The following is a 21,377-nucleotide window of genomic DNA, read 5'->3' as shown; positions in this document are numbered from 1 at the left end:
TATTCCATTACATTCATATACTGTAATTTTTTCATCCATTCCCCAATTGATGGGCATCCCCTCAATTTCTAGTTCTTGGCCACCACAAAAAGAGCTGCTATAAATATTTTTGTACATGTGGGTCCTTTTCCTATTTTTATGATCTCTTTGGTATACAGACCTAAAAGTGGTATTGTTGGATCAAAGGGTTTTATAGTTTTATAGCCCTTTGGGCATGATTCCAAATTGCTCTCTGGAATGGTTGGATCAGTTCACAGTTCCACCAACAAAGCATTAGTGTTCTGATTTCCCTACATCTTCTCCAGCATTTATCATTTTACTGTTTTGTCATGTTAACCAATCTGATAGTTGTGATTTGGTACCTCAGAGTTGTTTTGATTTGCATTTCTCTGATCAATAGTGATTTAGAGCATTTTTTTCATATGGCTATAGATTTGCTTTAATTTATTCATCTCAAAACTGCCTGTTCATATCCTTTGACCATTTATCAATTGGGAAAGACTTGTATTCTTATAAGTTTGACTCAGTAAGGCATTTTTTTTTATCATCCAAGGTCCCAGACCTCTTGTAATCTATTCATAGACCATTTAGGGGATTTATGGACTCTAGGTTAGGAATTGTAGAGGCATTTCATTGGACTAGCCTTTAAGAACTCAGTGACACTTCCATCCCATGATGAGGCATCGGGTTATGACTTTAACAGATGCAATTCAATGCTATCTGAGCCCCCGCCTCCCTAAAAAGTCATAGATTTAAAAAACTAAATAAGTATGTTTAAATGCTCAGTAGATTAACGACATCAAATTAAATTTCTATGCTTCTTTATGGCTAGAAAGCACTGTTACATACATTTAATGTTGGGTAACCCACTGATCTTGGAGTCAGAATCTTTAGGTACTCACATGCTGTGTAATAAGGACTTATGTTTATCAGAATGAATATGAAAGGTATAGGATATCTTCCTCAGATTTGCTCCCAAGGACATGCTTCAACCTGATCCAGCTTCCTTATCCCCAAAGGAAAGTCTAATCTAGACATTCTTCTACTCCTAAGAACTCTTATTCATTCCACCTTCTACAGGTACAAAATTCTAGGTTAGTGCCTGAGAAAATTTCCACTTACCCCTGGCCTGTGGGAACACAAGGATTATAGATTTAGAGCTGGGAGGGACTTTGGAGGTCACTGAATTAAAGTCTATATTTTACAGATGAGGAAACTGAGAACTAGGAGTTGAAGTGATTTGCCCAAGGTCATTCAGCTCCTACTTTTATAATTCAGAATTAAAACTCAACTCTGCCTTACTCTGAGTCCAGTGCTCAACTGGCTCAGCCTTTCTGTCAGTTTAATTTGATTCAAGAACTGTTTTTAAGTGGCTACTCTGTGCAAGGGACTTGGCATGGTTTCAGGATACATAGGTTCCTTTGTTCTGTTTTCATTTTATCCTCTTTAGGATTTTTCATCTTTGGCTCTCATTTGCTATTCTCTTCTGTATTTCACAGTTGTGACGACCAAAGTAAATTAGTTGTTTAAGTAGCCATTTCTTTCCATAGATCTTTGAGTTTTGGAAAAAGAGTGCTATTTGTAGTAATCTAAAAAATAGACAGTAGTAAGATAATGTTTTGAGTATTTGTAATGCATTTGATGTTACACAGACAAAATGGCATGATCCTCTTAGTGTTGTATCTATTTTTTAAAATAGTCATATTTAAATGGAAAATCCTTTCCATTTCCTCTCCTTTTTTCTGAGAAAAAATGATGTGATTTTAGTTGAATTAAGTGGGAATTGTAACTTTTCCCCATTAATTAAGCCTAGGGAGATAAGATGAATGAGGCAATTGTTTATCAAGCTCTTTGAGCTCCCAGGAAAAAAGATGGATGAAAATAAGAGTGCTCGTTGTCACACCAATTTTTAACATGGATGCAAATTAATGTAGAGTTTGCTTTCTATTACATCCCTTAATTTCATTAGGAAGAAACCCATACTGCATTGTGATACAGTAGAAAAACTACTGATTTCAGGGTCAAAGGTTCTGAATTCAAATCCCACCTCAGTTCATCATGAGCTGTGTGATCTTGGGCAGGTCACTTAATTTCTATGGACCTCAGTTTCCTCATCTGTAAAATAAGGATACCTGGCTATATGGCCTCTAAGGTCTATTCTTGCTCCGAACTTATGATCTGATGCCCATTACAAAAGTTGAACTTGACGATATAGATCTATAAAATTCTCTAACTCCACTAGGGACTTTACCTATGGACAAGCCATCTGTGGTCTGGGGTCATTTCTCACCACATGTTGAAATCTTGATGAGCTCATTTTAGAAAACTTTATACATAATAATAAACAGAAGATTTGTGTTTCTAGTCATGTTTGGTAAACTCAGTAGTCCCATTGGGTCTTATAGATAGTAAGTTGTAGAATTATTGGGATTATGTTCATTTACATATCTATCCATGGCAAAAATATCATAAAAGAGAAGACATTATTATCTTGTCATATTTCTTGGAAAGACTTTTTCCCATTGCCTATCTATAAATTTAGAATGACATCCTTTCAGCTAGGCAAGAACCACCATTTCTGGAGGATAGATTTGTGTTTTAGATAAATATCCAATATTTTGGTTTTACTTCTGTGATAAGGTATCATACAGCAGGGCTGAGCATAGGACGAGTAGAGATGTATGTATGTCTGTATGTGACCTTCTGGCAGCCTTTTGTCAGCAACTGCTCTAGTTTGAGTCTCTCTGTTTACCATGTGTATGGGACTGGATCAACTTGTAAGCACTTTATTAGGGTTTAATGGGGGACTCATTAGTAGATGAGTTTAACAGACTCAAACGCGGGAAACTCCATGGTTTATTTTCAAGATTAAAATAATGTCTTTTCCTAACCTGCAATGGTTTAAAACAAATTTACATACAGCTGTATCCCTTTAAGTGCCTTTAAGACTTCTTGTTACATTAAGAATGTACACGCATTAGAAGTGTCTGGAATACAATTGACTTTAGGCTGAATTTTCATTAATGGCATCCTTTGTTATTTAGCTGGCATTAAAGGCTTAAGTATAAGGAAATCCATGTACAAAGCACACAATTTTTATTTTAATTGAAATTCCTAAGAAATTTCATCCCTAAAACATCCATTGTGCTATTTGGAATACATTCCCCGTAAAGCTCTTTGTAGAGATTTAGGAATGTTAGCAGAACCTTGAAAAGCTCTGTCACCCAAGATGACTGGACGAATTCATGGAGACTTGAGGGTTACAGAATCAAACAACAGTGACTGGGGGATGGGAAGATGCTGTGGACTGGGTGTCTCTGAAGGGTACTGAGGAATGCTCAAATAAAAGAAAAAGATCCAGGAGCAGGACTCCATGGTACATGCAGCAACAGGGATAGAGTAGTTACAGAAAGAATGAGAAGGGAATACAAACATTAGAGAACTAAGACAGTATTTGGTCCCCGAAATATTGTGCAAAAATGATACTAACCAGAGGCCAGCTTGTACATGGTCCTACTAATTGGGCTATTGTGTAAAGACTTGAAAACCTGTCACCCAAATATAATAAAATCCTTGTCACTTGGAGAATGTGGTTTTAATTAAATGGAGTTCTCTAGATAACTTGGAATATTTCAAGATTTTTTTTTGTTTCAAATTTTGCTCATGTTCTTTCTAAAGCTATTAGCTCACTACCTTAGTAAAGAGAGTAAAGTAGACATAATTGACTTTATTATTAGAGTTAGTAAGGCTTTATTTGGGGGAGTAAAGAGGATAACGACTGGATTCATGATTTTTTTGGTATAGGGAATTCACAATTAAAGAAGTTTCTTTTTACCAATGAAAGTCAGTGATTTCTCTGATTTATAGAATTTCGAGAAAAAATAGTTCTGCCTAGTGGAATGCCTTTGTTAGCTGGGTACTGGTTAATCCAGGTTTTGTTTTTTTTTTTGTTGTTGTTGTTGCCAAGTCTTATGTCTTCCTATGCCTCATTTGATTGTAACTTTAAAAAATGTACCATGTATCACCCAGATACATGATCTTTCTTTATTTCCCACAATATTCATCATCCAGAATGAAAGATAATAAGGGGCACCTAGGTGGCACAGTGGATAGCGCACTGGCCGGGAAGTCAGGAGGACCTGAGTCCAAATCCGACCTCAGACCAAACACTTGACACTTACTAGCTGAGCGACCCTGGGCAAGTCACTTAACCCCAATTGCCTAAAAAACAAAACAAAACAGAATGAAAGATAATTGTTTTGCTATTGATAAATAAGGAATTCAACATAAAAATGTATGCTACTGAAAATGTATGCCATTACCCTATATTTAGATGTAAAATTCAGACAAAGATCAGTCAGATTTTCTATCCAGGAATGGCAAGATGGAGAAAAATATGGGACTCTAAGCTGTAATAAAGTTTTCTGTTGAAGAATACCTAAGGATAATTAAAAGTTTTGTTACATGTGAACCAATAATTCAGTTAACTGAATTATTTTCTCTGAAGCTCTTTGTTCTGAAATAAGTGATATCTGGTCTCCAAGGGAAAAAAAATGTGTGTTATCAAACACATATTTATTCTTCCTTTTATTTGGAAAGTGAATTATATCATATGGGTACACAAGGAAATCCTCAGTTATCTTCACAGTTGTATATGGTTACTGCTTCTTTTGTTTGCGAGTGCAGAGACCGTTGATAATGATAATGCTGGGCTGTATCGAGGGGTAGGGGAGGCTTTGAAGAGGGGAATTCTGACCCATGTTCAGTGTCAAAGGTAGCTAGATGGCATAGTGGGTAGAGTGCTAATCCGGGAGTCAGGGCGATCTTAATTAAAATCTGGCCTCAGACACTTCCTACCTATGTGACCCTGGGCAAGTCTTAACCTCTGTCTGCCTCAGTTTCCTCAACTATAAAATAGGGATAATAAGAGAACCATTTTTCCAGGCTCAGATGAGATATTTGTAAAGTGCTTAGCATAGTGCCTAGCACATAATAGGTACTTAGACAATGCTTGTTTTCTTCCTTTTTTCTTTCCTTCAAAGAGAGAAGTAGTGACTTTTGCTACTATTCCCGCTCATCCTTAGTGGTGGAGTATGGCTCAGAGATAGATAGTGTATCACCCAGCTACCTGGCAGGCACACTAAAAGAAAAAAAGTGAGAATTACTTTTCTCCCTTCACTCCCCAACTATAGGCTGCTCAGAATGCCACCATTCCTTCTCATTCAGTTGCACACTTGGCACACTGGTTGAAGACGTATTTCCTTGTCCTCTCTTATCTTTTAAAATACACATTCAAGAATACCATATAATCCACTGTCATTTAGGACTTTAAACGATCTGTCTTCAGGTGAAGTTAATTTTGGCAATATTTGCAACTTTCCCAAAGTTACATGCTCTTTTTCCCTTAAGAGTTATAGTATTTCCTCTTCAAGTTTCCAACAGAGTCATTTGTCCTCATAAGAAAAATAAATCTAAATGTGAAAAATTTGTAACCTTGGATGTTGGAGATATACGAATTTTTCAGGTATCACCGACATGCTAAGCAGTTGTATCACATGATTTAAAGGAAGATTAATCGCTCAGCACGTATTTGTGAAGCACTTAATACAGGGTTCTTAACCTGGTACCTATGGATCCCCAACATATTTGTAGATAGATTTAAAGGGGTTCATTAACTTAAAAAAGACATTTATAATTATATTCTATCATAATTGATTTACTTTGTAAGTCTATCCATTTTATTTTATGCAGTTTAGTGACATTCTGAGAAGGGGTCCATGAGTCTCACTGGATTGCCAAAGAAGGCCATGACACAAAAAAGATTTAGAATCCCCATTATAACAATATGTGTTAGGTAATGTGCTAGGTTCTGAGGATTCAAAGGCAAAAAAAAAAAACATATAGTTCCTGCCCACAAGGTGGTTATAGTCAATCAGTGATGGATTACAGGCTAGCTTCTTTATAGATGCAAATTGTTTGTTTCAGACTGTACTGGTACAGTGAGCCCACTTTCCTATGTAGTTTGTTTTCAGATAACTTCAATTTATTTGTGGAAAATTAGTCTTGATTTTGAAACTTATTAGGCTTGACTGCTGCTGAGTATTTGATAGAAAGCACGTTCATGGCTATGAGCTCTGAATGATAGATACCTTAACTATGGGGTCTCAGAAGTCATTCTTTTACAGCATCAAGGAACACAAGCTTAAGCAAAATAAGATTTGTCATCCTTCTGTGAGTTAGACCTGCTATAAATAGAAACTGTTTAAAAGGTGTTATTTAGTAGTTTCCATTATGCAGCTGTCTATTTAAATCATTTAATTTTGGCATCTAATCTAACTCCCAGCCTCCATCAGAGACAAATAAGAAACCATATGTGAAAGCATCTGTGAAAATCTTCCTTTTATTTATGACAACATTAAAGTAAGACTCTGATGTCAGTTACTTAACAATAATAGACGTTCCTTTGCACCTATAGAGCTGAGTTACTTGGGCACATCCCTCAGTGGTATCTTATACCTACTGCTGTTTGCTTCATTATATACAGATGCACAGCAGTGGAGGCAGTAATAGTCTTTCTTAATTAAATAAAGCTAAATGTTAATTAGTCCAAAAATTGATTTATTTTTTTTTTTAGCACATGAAAGTTTTCGTTGTGAGCCTCTTCTTTTTCGAGAACAGGTTGGATTCGCATTTAGAACTTTACATTTTCCCCCTTTATTTGGGGTCTGTATGTGGAGTCTTGTGGAGGGATCTAATCGTCATAGAGAAATTATAGGTCTACAGATGTTTTCAAGATGTTACTCTGTCAGGAGCAGATTATCCCCTGTAGCAAAATCTCATTAAAGCGCAATTTACAGAGCTTGGCTGATGTTGCCATCAACCAAAATTAAAGGCATTAATTTTTCAAAGTTCACAGAAGTCCCTACATAAATGATGGAGCAGTTTGTAAGAACAATTTACAGAAGTGTTATTTGCAGAATTAACCTACATTACCAGAACAAATGTTGTAAGGGTATAAGAAAGGGATGGGCAGCGAAATTGCAGCTGTTTTCATTTTACATTAGGTGGTTGGTGCAAAGATGTGTTGAAGTGTAACAATGGCTGCTTGCTGGGTGAAAAGTTGAGAAGGGAAAACTGGAATTTGAACTACCACTATAAAGAGTTAAGCTTATAATGGAGTGATCACCAGTTGGGTACACCCAGTGAGACCTTAAATTCTTCTTTGAAACATCTGTAGTCAATATCTTTTAAAATATTCTCATTTAGAGAATGAGTTTATGTAGCTCATGTTGTGAGTATTTCTCTCCAATAAAACTACCAAATGTTTATTCTGCTATTTATGGTCTGTACTTTCACTGATCCTAGAGGTTAAACGTAATCAGAACTCACAGGTGTTCATGATCTATCCTTGTCAAGGTATAACTGTTCCATGACAGTGGATGTGTGGTTTCATCCACCAATGTTGTGTGTACCACTTTCATTTGCCTTAACAAAATCATGACTAATCAATTTAAAGGGGCCTAGTTACAAGTAGGGAAACTTCCTAGGAGACAAATATTTCCATGACATGCAAAAAATGAGTCTCTCTCTGGGAGAATAACTAATTTGTCACCATGTTTGTTTCAGAACAGAGGGTACAATTCTTAAACCTCATTAATCTTTACTAGTACTCTCCCTTTCATTACATTAGTTATTTCAGTCTGGATTTGAATCTCATTGTATAAATTAGACAGCTCATCAATCATACCTGGTCTCAGCCACTATAAACCTTAGAGGCTTATGTTATCCTCGGATCTCAGAGATGAACATTTTCTATGCTAGGGAGTTCCCATGATGCTCAGTGTTCATTCATACTGGCTATTGAGGTTGCTCTTTTCGTCCAGACAGGTCGATGGCAACTGAAAGCTGCTACCATTTAATAGCTAGCTGGTGACTGTGTGTGAAATGTGCTTCCTAGGGAACAGGTGTGCATGTCATAAAATCACCCCACAACTGGTATTAAGGCCCAATGAATTTTTGTGGTTTGCATGGTTTCATGCATGCCAAAGTTCATTTGCTTTCTCTGAAATTTCTATGGGTTCACACCCGGTTTAGTTACATAGTGTGATTTGTTCTGTAAATTCACACACCTCGCTTGAACAGAATAGGCATATTTTTGGGGACTAATTCATTTGACAAAACATCTCATTATGAAACTCAAAAGCTATAATTAAAAAAAGTTGTATAAATCCTAAGATTAAAAAAAAAGCATAGTTCAAGTCTGTGAAGAAAAAGTAGGCTGTGAAAATTTTGGAAAGGACTTGATTTTTTTTCCATGTGGGTCTAGAATGTGGCATTGTACTAATAATCAGATGGGGGAAGTTTTTCATTTGAAAATTACCACCTCTCAGTAAGCCAGGCAGAGCCCATATTTGTTTGTGTGTCTTTGGAGATTTTCAAAAAGGCTATCAGTTATAAGGCAGACTGATGGGACCATATGTTAACCAGGGGCTGAATTCAAATCACCAAATACTGGCAGGAACATTAAGTCCTCCTAATTTGCATAGCATCATCATCTCTAATATAAAAAATGCATTCGGGGAAAAGTGACTACACCAGTGCTTCCATCTATGAAGTTTTGCGCTTGGGGTAAAAATATACATTGTATCATATTTGCAATGTGTAAGATCTACTAAAATTATCCACATCAAATTTGACATACTGGGAAGGCAGTAATTGGTACTTTATTATCTCTTAGACAATAAACTGGAGAAACTGACACAAATAGGTTGTGGCTTTGATTGATGACTTCCACATATGAAAGATGGCTTTAAATTTGATGCTGTTTTATTTTTTTTGGATTTATTTAATGTATTATTTGACCTAAAAAGTATTTTGTTCTATTCAACTCCATATAGCATATAGAAAGAAAGAACAACAAATGTGCATGAAGGTGATTAATTTGCAAATTCACGAATTATGGTTCTATTTATAAACTATTTTAAACACATTTTCAGTTTTTATTGATGATTTAGTTTTCATTAAATTTCATTTAATGATTTTGAGACAGTATCTTACTTAAAAATATTAACTAATATAAAGGTAAGCATCATCTGTATAATGAGGGAAGGGAAGAGAACAAGCGTTTATGAAGCATCCATTATTTTCCAGGCACTATGCTAAATGTTTTATAAATATTATCTCTTTGATCCTCTCAACAACCCTAGGAGGTAATTACTATTATGATTCCCATGTTACAATTGGGTAAACTGAAGTAGATGAGATTAAATGATTTTCCCATATTCTGAGGCTAGATTTGAACACAGATCTTCCTGACTTCAGGCCCAGTACTCTATCCACTGTGCCATCTAAATATTTCTGTCTAAAATGCAATATGATACCAAGTACTTATCATATAGAATCAAAAAAATGTAGGTTTTCCTGGTTATTAATCAACCTAGCAACAAACACTTATTAGGCACCCACTATGTATTAAGCACTGGGGCTACAAAAAAAAGAAAAAAGAAATTGTGAACTCTAGACCTGAGCCCTATTATTTGCTTCAGTCTTTGAGGAATCGAGATTTGATTTTTAAAGGTACTCCACCAATGAATGGGCATTGAAAACCTCCATATCTTGGCATACCTGGCTATATAAACTGATGGTGCTGAAAAACAATCACCTCCAGTTGACCATATTTCTGAGGATGCATCCCTCCAAATTTAACTAGGCTGGGATAAATAGCCCAACATTAGGCCTGTCCTCAAGACTTTTCCAGTTCGGTAGCACTTTCCAGACGTCCCTTTTGCATTTATCTTGTATATATCTTGTTTGAATATGGTATTTGCATGATGTTTATCTCCCAACCAGACTTTGTGCTCCTTGAGAGCAGGGACTGTCCTTCACCTTTTTATTTTGTATCCCTAGCATGGTGCCTGGTTTATAGTAGGTGCTTAATAGATGTTTGTTGATTGCGTGACTGGCTGACTTGTGGTAAGGCATGGCCTTTGGGAACCCAGGGTTACCCCCACATCTGAAGACTGAGTAGTATTTCAGTGGAGAAGTATAATCATATTTGTATTAAAATACATTATTTTCCCCCCCAAAATAAAATGCATTTAAATTGAATTTATCAGACTGGGATGAATAAAAAGAAACAGCTTATGCTTTAATTGAACAAGGTGATTTTTAAATAAGATTATTAAGGCAGAGATTTTTACGTTTTCTCTTTTGTAAGTAGGATAATCTTGTCATGCCTTTTGTCCTCTGAAACTGGCAGCTGAAATACCTGGACCATCTGAGGTTCATAAGTATAATTTCAGCATCTCCTGGAGCTAGTTCCAAGTTTCCATTGTCAGTGGCCACCTTGAACAGCATTGATCCTTGGAATTTGAGCACTGTGATGCTTACGGTTTTGTTCACTGGACTGGCCAACACACTGACCGCTGCTCCCTTTCCTCCCTCAAGCACCCAGACTAGAGTCTATGATCTCCATATCTGATCTCTGACTTCCTCTTTCTTCCTGATCCCTTTGTTTCTATCCTTCCCCACATCTGTCTTTTTTTTTCTTTTTTGGCCTTCTGCCCATCTAAGCCTTTCCTTGCCTTTTAGTTGCTTTTTAAAAAGATTATCACCTGCCATTTAGTTTTGAGATGGTTCACTACTCCACAAACAGAAGTAAAGGGGCATCTTGGAACTCTTGTCCCAACTTTGGCTAAAATCTGTTAATACCTTTGAAAATGATTACGGAATGAATATGCAAATGAGAAATGTTGAATGGTTATCCAGATGAAATAAGAACCTACTTAATTTCATCAATTTTTGTTCTTATAATTGCTGTGAATAAAGCAATTCCATTGAGATACACAGAGGTAAAATAACTTGGGCAAGATTGCACAAATTTTGTACGATAGGCCAAGACCTCAGAATAGTAGAAAAACAAACAAAAAAAAAACCTCTTGATTTTAGAGTGATTACTCTTGGCTCTTGGTAACAAGACGGTCAATTTTTCTCTAAACTTTAAAGCGTTATAGTAATTTGTGTTATGTTTGTATCGAGAGAAGTTTTTAAGCAATGAAAGTTTTATAGTGCTATGATTCTCTTTTGTTGCATTAATAGCCATGGTGAGTAACGGAAATTGATATATTACATGAGAATCTGATAGAGTAGTTAAACAATTATTTGATGAATTTCAACTGAGTAGCAATCTATCTGTGTAATTTAGTCCCTCTAAAAGAACTAACTTTATGGTCCAGTTCGACCAATAGCTAGCTGCTTCTCTATTTCAATTTGGCCAGAAAGTAATTAATAAGGTTAATGATACAGAAACATTGATGTTAAGGAAAACAACACAAAACAAAAGAGAGTGCCAAATAATGCTTCCCCTTCCTCCTGAACAAACAAAGCAAACAAAACTAAGTACCAAAATTGGCCTTCTCAGAGCCCTGGGAGAAGACTGTTTTTCGTGATGGGTGGAGTCAATTCATTGTGCTAACGCTGACCCGGTCTTTTTTCCTAGAGAATTATAACTCATTATTATAAACATTATAGCTATGAAAATTAAAGGGGGTGAGATTTTGAGTTACCTAAAATACATTTTTCCCCAAAGGATTTTCTTCTATTTTTTTTTCTCTTGGGAAAATACATGTGTACAGAAACGACCATTGAGGCTGTTCATTTTATTTGACTGAAATAAAAATAAACTTGAAGAAAACCAAATTGTAGTCAAGCCTCTGTGGTAAGAACATAAAATTAGCTAATTAAACTTTCTTATTCTTTACAACTTCCCTAGTTTCTTCTTTGAGCTTAAAATACACCTTAAGCTAAATAGATTTTTGGCCATCATGAAAATCACCAAATGATTTTTTCTTTTTTTCATATTTCATAAGAATGTATCAACATCCCTTGGGAATACATAAGCTGTTTCATACCTCATGAAAAAGGTATGAAATCAGGCATTAAAAGACTGCTAACTTTCATCAATCATTTGAATAAAATAATACAGCTTAAGCTAATTATTCCAGAGTTAATAATAGTTATGTTTTTAAGTATAAGAATATATCACTTGGGTGTTCTACTGGAGATTTTGACTTTCACAATGACATGTCTCTAAGACTATGCATTTTTAAACTTGAAAATGCTATTTACATATTCCTGGGGACTTTATAAGTAGTTGGAACAAATAATATAATATACAGATTTCAGTATTGTGCCACCTTGCAATGGATGTATGAGTTGAGGTTAATGCCACAGATGTAACAAAACACTCTAATACAATAGGTAAATTGTCAGGAAAGCTGTTAATATTTTCAAGAACATCACTGAATGAAATGAAATAATTTTAGGTTGAAAAAGATCTCTTTCAGCTCTTAATACATGTTTAACTTGACTCACAGTTTATGTATGCTTTCAGAAAAAGAAAGCTCTGTAAGCTAAATGCATTGACTACTGTTCACTTCAACATATCAGCATTAAATAAAACCTTGTTATTTTTCATGTGATCCTGATTAGTAGACATGTTCCCCCCTTCCTTTAGTTTTATTGTATTGCTACTGGAAGGTGTTTAAAAATTCAAATCAGGCAACAAATTCTTTCCAGAATCTCTAAAATAACAAGGAGATTCTGCTTTGAATAACAGACAAGAATCCAACATGGATTCTGTGAAAAATCTGATTGAATAGATGAAGTTGGTCAGCCAGTCATAATCACAGAGACCTTTATTTATCTGAATTGATGAGTTGCCATTTTGATGCCTTCTCTTGGCAGCTGAAACAAAATGGTTGGAGAGAACACAAAATCATTCCATGTAATCACAATACTTGACTTGTTTAAATTCTTTGCTAGTCTCTCCCTCTGCCACACTCTTCCCTTTTATTTCTCAGGCAAATTATTTCATGATTTTAATAGGGGTTAATGGGTTATTCTATTACAGAATAAAAAGATGTCATCATTACTAAGCACAATGCCAACTGATCAACTGAACACCTTAGTAGGTCTACTTAATAGATTCTTACTAGGTTAAGAAGTTGGCAGAAAAAGTTGGGTCAATTTTTAAATAGAACTGAAGCCCAGGCCAAAGTCTTAAATTTTTCATTTTCAAAAGATGCTAACATTTTTTTTAAAGTGAGGCAATTGGGATTAAGTGACTTGACTAGAGTCACACAGCTAGGAAGTATTATGTGTCTGAGGCTGGATTTGAACTCAGGTCCTCCTGAATCCAGGGCTGGTGCTCTATCCACCGCACCACCGAGTTGGCCCTACCATTTTTCTAAAGACTTATAATCTTTACTCTGTTAGAAATTATTGAAAAAGAATTTTAAATGAAAAATTATCATACTTGAGCTTTGAAACTGGGGTTGTGTTTGTGTAGAGAGGGTTAGGACACTAGACCTGTCAGATATTTTCAAGTTATAAAGTAGTGAAAATTAAAAAAATTATTGTTAAAATATAAGCCATCAACCAAAAGAAATCAACACAAATATAATAAAAAGAAGCAATGATAGAGGAGAAAGAATGGTAGGAGTCAGGAAAACTAGGCTTTCATCCCAGTATTGCCATGAATTAGCTTTGTGACTGGAGGAAAGTAATTTTATCTTTTTTTGCTCTCAATAATCTCATCTGTAAAGTGAGGGGGTTTGGATTATATGATAAAACTGGTATTTATGTGCCATTCTGCATACATTATTGTTTCATAGCAATCATATGACATAGGATTTCCTCATTTTTACAGATGAGGAAACTGAAGCTCAGTGAGATGACTTACCTATGATTGCCCAGCTAGTAAATAGCATGATCCAAGTCTCTCCTCATTTCAAGTTCAATGTTCTTTCTAGTCTGTTACCCACCTCTTTGTGTGACTTCTAGCTCTAAGGTTCTAAGACTCTATGAAAATAAAAACCAAAATGACACAAAATTTCATTTGTAGGCCTCCAGTGGAGCCATAGTCTCTGCAAAGGCTGCCTCTTCTAAAGTGCACAACTTTCTACAAAACCTCAAAAGATTTCTTAATAGGACTCTGATCATCACTGGTGGTATTCCTTTTATCCCCATCTACAAGGCACAAACCCATCTCCTTGGCTATTTTAATGGTTTTGGTTGCTGAGATATGACCATAACTCCTTAGTTCAATAGTGGAGAATCATAGCCATGGTGCAGTGGATTGATTGTTGAATCCATCTCTCCTTTAGGGAATTAAGGCAGTCTTTAAAATCTTGACAACAGCACCTCTTTGTAGGTAAGGCCTTTTATCCCAAGAGGACAGTAACTGTGCTGGGGAAAACCAAAGAAGAAAGTACTGATGACAAGCAAGCATGTGGCCTCCAGGAAACTAACTTCATTCTCCAGAGGAGCATCAAAAAGTAGACTGGAAGTCCTCCCAACAGTTCCTCCCTGCCCCCAATATTACCTGTTTCTTTTTCCTCCAATGGTTCTTTGCCCCTCAAGCTTCTTACTGACTTTCTTTTGCTTCCTCCATATTTCTCCATTTTGTCTTCTTATGACTTCTCATGAGCAGTCAACTTTGTGTCCTTATTCCCCCTCAGTCATAGCCATCAGCTTCATTTTTGATAAAATGGGAAGAAAGCCTTACAAGAATGTAACATATGAAAGGTGATTGTCTCTTGGCCCAAATAACTCCATTAGTTCTCCCATAAAGCTGCCTGGGATAAATAACTACTGGTCTAGCTTTGTCAATTATTACACATGTGATGTTAGTAAATTAACTTACAGAGTATAATTCAATTAATTTTTCAATTAGATACTTGCTAGAAGAGATAATTTCATTCTTAGTATCTGTATTCCCAGCACCTAGCAGAGTGTCTAGATCAAAGTAGTGTCTTAATAAATATTTATTGATTAATTAAGGCAACTAGAGGGTCCCTCTCCACCAGTGAATAGTCAGGACTTGTAGTCAGGGAGACCTGAATTCAAATGTAGTTTCAGACACTTAAGGGTTGTGTCACCCTGTGCAAATCAGCTAATGTCTGTCTGCCTCAATTTTCTCGTCTATAAAATAGAGAAAATAATAGCCCCTCCATCACTGGATTGATATGAGAGTTAAATGATAAAACATTTTGAAAAGTTTTTGTAGAAATAAACAAAATGTAGCCGAGATCAGAAGAAAAGCAAAAATTTGGGAAAAAAATTTCTGTAGACAGTTTATCAGATAAAGGTCTTGCTTCTCAAATATATAGAGAATGTTGTCAAATCTAGAAGAATATGAGTCATTCCCAAATTGATAAATGGTCAAAGGTTATGAGCAGGCAGTTTTCTAGTGAAGAAATCAAAATAATTTATAGTCACATAAAAAAATGCTCTAAATCATTATTGATTGAAGAAATGCAAATTAAAACAACCTTGAAATATTACATCTATCAGATTGGCTAAAATGATTGAAAGGGAAAGTGACAAATGTTGGAGAGTATATGGAAAAATTGGGACACTAACTCGGTGTTGGTGAAACTGATCCAACCATTTTGGAGAGCAATCTGGAATTATTCCCAAAGAGTTATTAAACTACTTCTATCCTTTGACCCAGCAATATCTCTACTAAGTCTATTTCCAAACATGATTAGGGAAAAAGGAAAATAACTTCTATGTTTTAAAATATTTATAGCAGCTCTCTTTGTGGTGGCAAAGAACTTGAAATTGTGGGGATGCAAATAAATTGGGGAATGGCTGAACAATGCAGTACTACTGTGCTATAAGAAATGATGAGTTTGATGATCTTAGAAAAAAACATGGATAGACTTGCACAAAATAATGAAAAGTGAAATGAGCAGAATCAAGAGAAAATTGTATACAGTAATAGCAATATTGTTGTAAGGACAATTTGCGACTAAGTCATTTTGACTATTCTAAATATCCAAATTAATTACAAAGGACCTACAAAGGAAGACATTATCTGTATTCAGAGAAAGAAATGACAAATAGAAATAATGTACAATGATTTTACATACATACATATATACACACATAGACACATATTTGTGTCCAATGGTAGCCATATCTAGGGTGAGGGGAGAGGGAAGAAAAAAAGGAAAGAAAAGAAAGGTACATTATATTATATGGTATATATTTAAAAGGAATAGCAAGTTGTACATAATAGACTTGCAGTTCCATGTGCAATCATCTTTTTTCTATTCTACTATATTATGGAAGTGCTTGTTTTATTTCTTAAGTTCAGAATGAAATAAATAAAATCAAAATAAGTAATAAGACCATTTTTAATATTTTTACAAATTTTAGAAGAAAACATAGCAGAGACAAAGATAATTAGTTTATGAGAAATAGATACTTGAAGTACACGACAGAATGTCGACTAGAAAACTCATTTTTCTTATGCCCTCTGTCTAATTTTTCCCTCTTTGATAAGTTATCATTCAGAGAGAAATAACTCTTTCTCATCTTTCCAGGTACCCATATTTTAAAATTTCTGAAGGCAAAATTTTCCTAACAACAGACTTTAAAACAGAGAGACCAGCAGGCTTCCAAGAAATGGAAGCATAGGTTATAAATGTAGAATATAATAATATTAGTATATTGCTTTTCCTCTTAGGAGTTTAAAAGGAGATCTACAAAATCTGAAGGTATTTATCAGAACATCCCCACCCCAAATAGAGAACACATAACTTTGAAGTAGTTAAAAGTTTTCTGCAGCCATTACAACTGAGACAACATGGTGGGAAAATTGGGATGCTTTGTGTTGCTGATGTCAAGTTTGATTGATTAGTAGATTTGGAGCAGGGAGATGAAAAATATATTCTCTGTTGTGTTGATCTGAAAAATCCACTGGTAATGAATTTCTCCATTTATACAGAGATTTCCCTTGCTTTGAAAATTAAGATATGTATTTCTATCAGCTGCAAATTCACTTTTTTTTGGGGGGGGGAGAAGGAAGAGAGAGGCCCATGATTTCATTGGTTTAGGTAACTGTGATGCAGATTAGAACTTGGTTTGTAAGTTATAGTTTTAAAAAGTAACTTGGGACACTAAGAACTTAATGATTTACCCAGGGTCACACAGCTCATATGGTCAAAGAGAGAACTGGAACTCAGGTCTTTCTGACTCAAAATATGACCCAATGTTATTGTTTCCTTCATAAGTCAAAAGAAGGTTTTTTTCAAAATATACCATTATGTTGACTACCATGAGAGGTCCCCTGGCATGGAGGATATGGAGGCATCCTCTTTCCTTCTCAGGGTCTGAAGCAATTATATAACATTAAATTACTGACCAGATGCTTATCTGCACTGGTGAAGGTAGTTCTCACATCAGGACTTCTTTATGTAGAGAAAGATGGGGAGGCAAAGAAAAGAAAAATGCAGAGAGGGAAATGGAGAGACTGGCAGACAGTTAGTCAAGGACAAGTCTTAATCCTTCAGTGCTCTAGGCAATTAAGACTAGAATTTGCAGAGGAGGTGACAGTCTACATTGGTGCAGGGAATTTCTTCATCTTGGAGTTCTTCACACCAGCAGCCCCAGGACCACATATGACCCACAACACTCTCCAAAACAGTCCAAATCTGATTAAAATGAGATTGGGAAATATTTAACAAACTAAATAAAATACAACAAAACACAGATAATATTACATTTTAAAACGAAATTATTATGCAGCCCGCAGGGATCCTTTCACACAATTTAGTGACTCTTGTTTCTGTTTGAATTTGATGCCCCTGTTCTACATCAATGAAATCACAGGTCCATTTTTTATCTTCATAAGGAAATACAGGGATTGGGATTGGCCCTGTGATTTCATTGATGAATTAGATACAGAATACAGATGTACGTACATAAATATACACATAATCATACATGCATATTTATACACTTTATACTCACACTATTTTAATAATCATTGCTATCATCTTGGCATATTTGTGTATAAAGCCATTTGCTACTTAAATCTGTTAGACAAGTATTAGATTGTTAAATTAGAAGTATTTAGTCAGGGGAACCCTTTAAAATTTGGTTTATTTCCCATTTTACTACTTGCTCAATAGGGTTTTGGCATTGTTAGTAGCAAACAAATGAGTGTGAAATTCAACATGGATTCTATCCCTTCTTTTGAATACCTATTCTAATTATTATACGTATCCTAATCATGTGTAAATTTTTTTCTGTGTTGCTTCCCCCAAAGAGTTATAAACAGAAGTGTTATAAGCCCTTTAGTTTTGATCTCCTTTTTTGTCTGTGATTTCTTACAAAGGTTTGGGCTTCTTGATGCCCACATGGGACACATGTGCAGCTGGAGGATACCAAACCACAATTGGAATGGGGGGAGACTTGCTGGGGGGATTTTGGACTCAGAAGTCAAAGAGATTCAAGAGCCTTTTGGGGAGCCCTGTCTGCAGGGCAAGACAGGGAATTCTTGCCACTTAAAAGAAGGTTTCAAAATGTCAGCTCCCTCAAAGAGGGAGTCGAGGCTGGAGCGCCTAGAGACCAGACACAACCCAAACCATATGGGGGCCTCATTTTCTACTGTGTCCTGGCTCTCTTATGCTTTCCTAAGTTTGCCCTCCAATTCTCTTGCCCTGTGGCTCTGTTTCAGGGAACACCCACATTGAGAATGTCCCATAGGCTAAGGAGCTCCAGACAGTCTGCTTTGTGAGCCAAAGCTTCCCTCTGGCAGTTCTACAATGTTTGGTAGAGGCATTTTGGTGTAGATGAAAGAGTATTGGAAGAATATGCAGAAAACATGGATTTTCAGTCTTGAAGTTTCTACTCACTAACCATGGGACCTTGGAGGATTCAGGTTCTCAGTTTTATTCTTTATAAGAAATGGGAATAACAATAATAATGGCCTTGTCTACTGAACAAGGTTATTGTGAAGATCAAAATAGGCTAACATATAAAGTTCTTCTGAAAAAGGAAAAATCACTTTATGAATGAAAGCCACTATTTTTATAAGATTCCAGGTAACCATCAGGGGTTGATTGTAGCACCCAAGGGAATAAGAGATCATGAAGTCCAGGAGAGCAGCTTGGTAGGAAATGAGGTGAATGCCCTGGTCACCCTCCTTAAATGGTGGAGGACCTGGGAGGATCTCTCATGTCTACCCTCTACCTCCTTTAATCAGATGGAGGGAGGAACTCTGGGACAGCCTGGGTACCTGAAGAGGAGAGCCTGGGGACCTACACTAAGGCTTGGAACCTCTCAGTTTACCTTTTACCATTGTTATAGCATACTAGACATAATATGTGTGATAAGACTGGACTTATTCTCCCAACTCAAATATGTCTTAGTGAGTCATGTCATTACAATGTCCTGGCTATATCTCCCTCTTAGGGGCCTAGGAGTATCCCTGATGGTCAGTGAGGTTTTTTTAATACTCTAGGTTTGAGGACCATTCTGATGTATTTTCCCTGATATTTTTGGTAATAATTGGGGTCTCAAAGCCATTGAACCCATTCTCTCCTCAATTTAATTGATAATCAATTAATATTGGGTACCTTTTACAAACAAATATTTATTGATGTTATAGCAAGACAAAAAGTATGAAAACATCTTCCCAAACTGGGGCACTCTCCCTTCTATTACCTTAGTCCCTAGGGAGAGAAGAATCAAACTTAGATGGCCACTAGGAACATTCAACCCCTTATACCCACTAAATTCACTTCTGATATCCATAGGTAGAGCCATTCGTTTTGCTACAGGACATGTTGTCTGAGCTGTTGGACTGATCTACTACTTGAATAGGTCAAGCAGGTCACTACTTAGGGATGTATTGGCTCACCAATTTTGGCTGTGGACAAATTCAGGCATGGATGCCAGCTCCCCTACCTGTAGGAAGGGAAAGATCACAAAGTCATAGCCTATTACATTCTGTCTCTCATATGCATTCTCCCCAAAGTAAAAAGAATAAACACCAAGGTGAAGAAATGGAGGTGCCATATTTTCAAAGACGCAGGCCAACCTGTGTGGGAAGAAAAGGATGCTGGGGACCTCTCTGTCCATCCAGAGGTTTACAGTCTGAACCTGCAACGTTCTGTAAGGAAGAAGGAGAACATTTTGTCCAGTTAGTGCCTTTTGTTTACATGTTCATTTTCATCTCAGGAGCCAATTAAAAGGTCTTTTTTTTAAACATGCAGCCAGTTGACAGGAAACAGTCACAGAAAACCTGATCATAATTTGAATTAGGAGCAGAGTTCTTTTATTATGTGTTATCATGCACTTCCAGAAGCAGATTTACCAACTTTCTCCTTTCCCCCTTATAGGTTGTCACAGATAGGGTGTCACGCCTTTTCCCAGGATAGAAAGGGTGGGGGTGGGGGATGATGGTGCTCATAGAGACACTCCTTAGGATCTTTCAACTCCAGGATGCATTGCCTGCTAGGTCCCAGTGGCTTGGTCCAGGGTATTTGGAAGGCTGGTAAATGCCTGAGGAGTATTCATTGTTTTCCTTCATCCAATTTGAGGGTGCTTTGAAGACTCGTGGGTCCCTGACAGACTTGCTTTACTTGCACCAGAAAAAATACATTTACTGGTAGCAATTTCTTCTGCCAACATAGCGTGTAATGCCTTTTAATTTAGTAAACAATGTATCTTTAGAAGACACCCAGTACTCATACAAAGGAGGCAGAATGCCAAGATAAACAGAGCCCATATTTCAAACATCACATTGTGACTGAATTGGAAAGAAGAATGTTTTTTGATGTTTAATGGGTTGGGAATGGATATTTTCAAATTAGCTGACAAAAAGAATCTCAGTAATTTGGTTTCAGAATATCCCAGAGTATCCCTCCTTCATAAAAAAGGCCTCCTCAGCATAGACACAATTAGAATGGACTAAATCTCTTCCAAGAACCACACTTTGTATGCCCTTCTTGGAGATGCCACTTACGTGGCCACTACTTGGTTATATTTACAGAGACTACAGTTGCTAACAGTGGGTTATGAGTTTTTGAATGTTAAAGAAGATTCTGGATAACTATCTATTAACTGATACACAAACATGGTAGAGAAGTAGAAGGCTGTCCTTGGAATTAGAAAGACCTGAGGTCAAGTCCTGCCTCTGACATACATTAGCTGTGTGACCACAGGTAAATCTCATAAACTTTCAATGCCCCAGCCAACTGGAAATATAATGTACTGATGATTTGACAATCTGAGACCTAACACATTTGGACTAAAAATGCTTCTTCCCCTAAATAGCTTCCCCCACACACCAATTCTCATAACTCTTGTAAAGAAAATAAAAAGCAAAGTAAAAGAAAGCATTTTTATTTGGCTGCAGTATTTTGATCTCCAGCAAGATAATGGAGAACTCCTAAGTAAATATGTTTATATTCAGTTTATGGACTTTACAAATATTTAAATCGACAGATTCTTCAATACTTGAAGAAATCACTTGTCTGTGATTTCATTGGCATGGAACCCCTCTCCCCAGATGCAGCTTA

The 21,377-nt window shown here is 36.2% G+C and overlaps 1 pseudogene; it reads right to left on the bottom strand.

The window, feature by feature from the left end:
* LOC114053167 overlaps positions 1 to 19,935 on the bottom strand; it is a 50,295-nt pseudogene extending 30,360 nt beyond the window's left edge.
* Positions 19,936 to 21,377: the final 1,442 nt, after the last annotated feature.

This window comes from Vombatus ursinus, unplaced genomic scaffold (assembly GCF_900497805.2).
Source record: "Vombatus ursinus unplaced genomic scaffold, bare-nosed wombat genome assembly UNPS02014810.1, whole genome shotgun sequence".
Taxonomy (NCBI): Eukaryota; Metazoa; Chordata; class Mammalia; order Diprotodontia; family Vombatidae; genus Vombatus; species Vombatus ursinus.
Note: the sequence above shows the minus strand (reverse complement) of the source record. Positions and strands in the feature narration are given on the sequence as shown.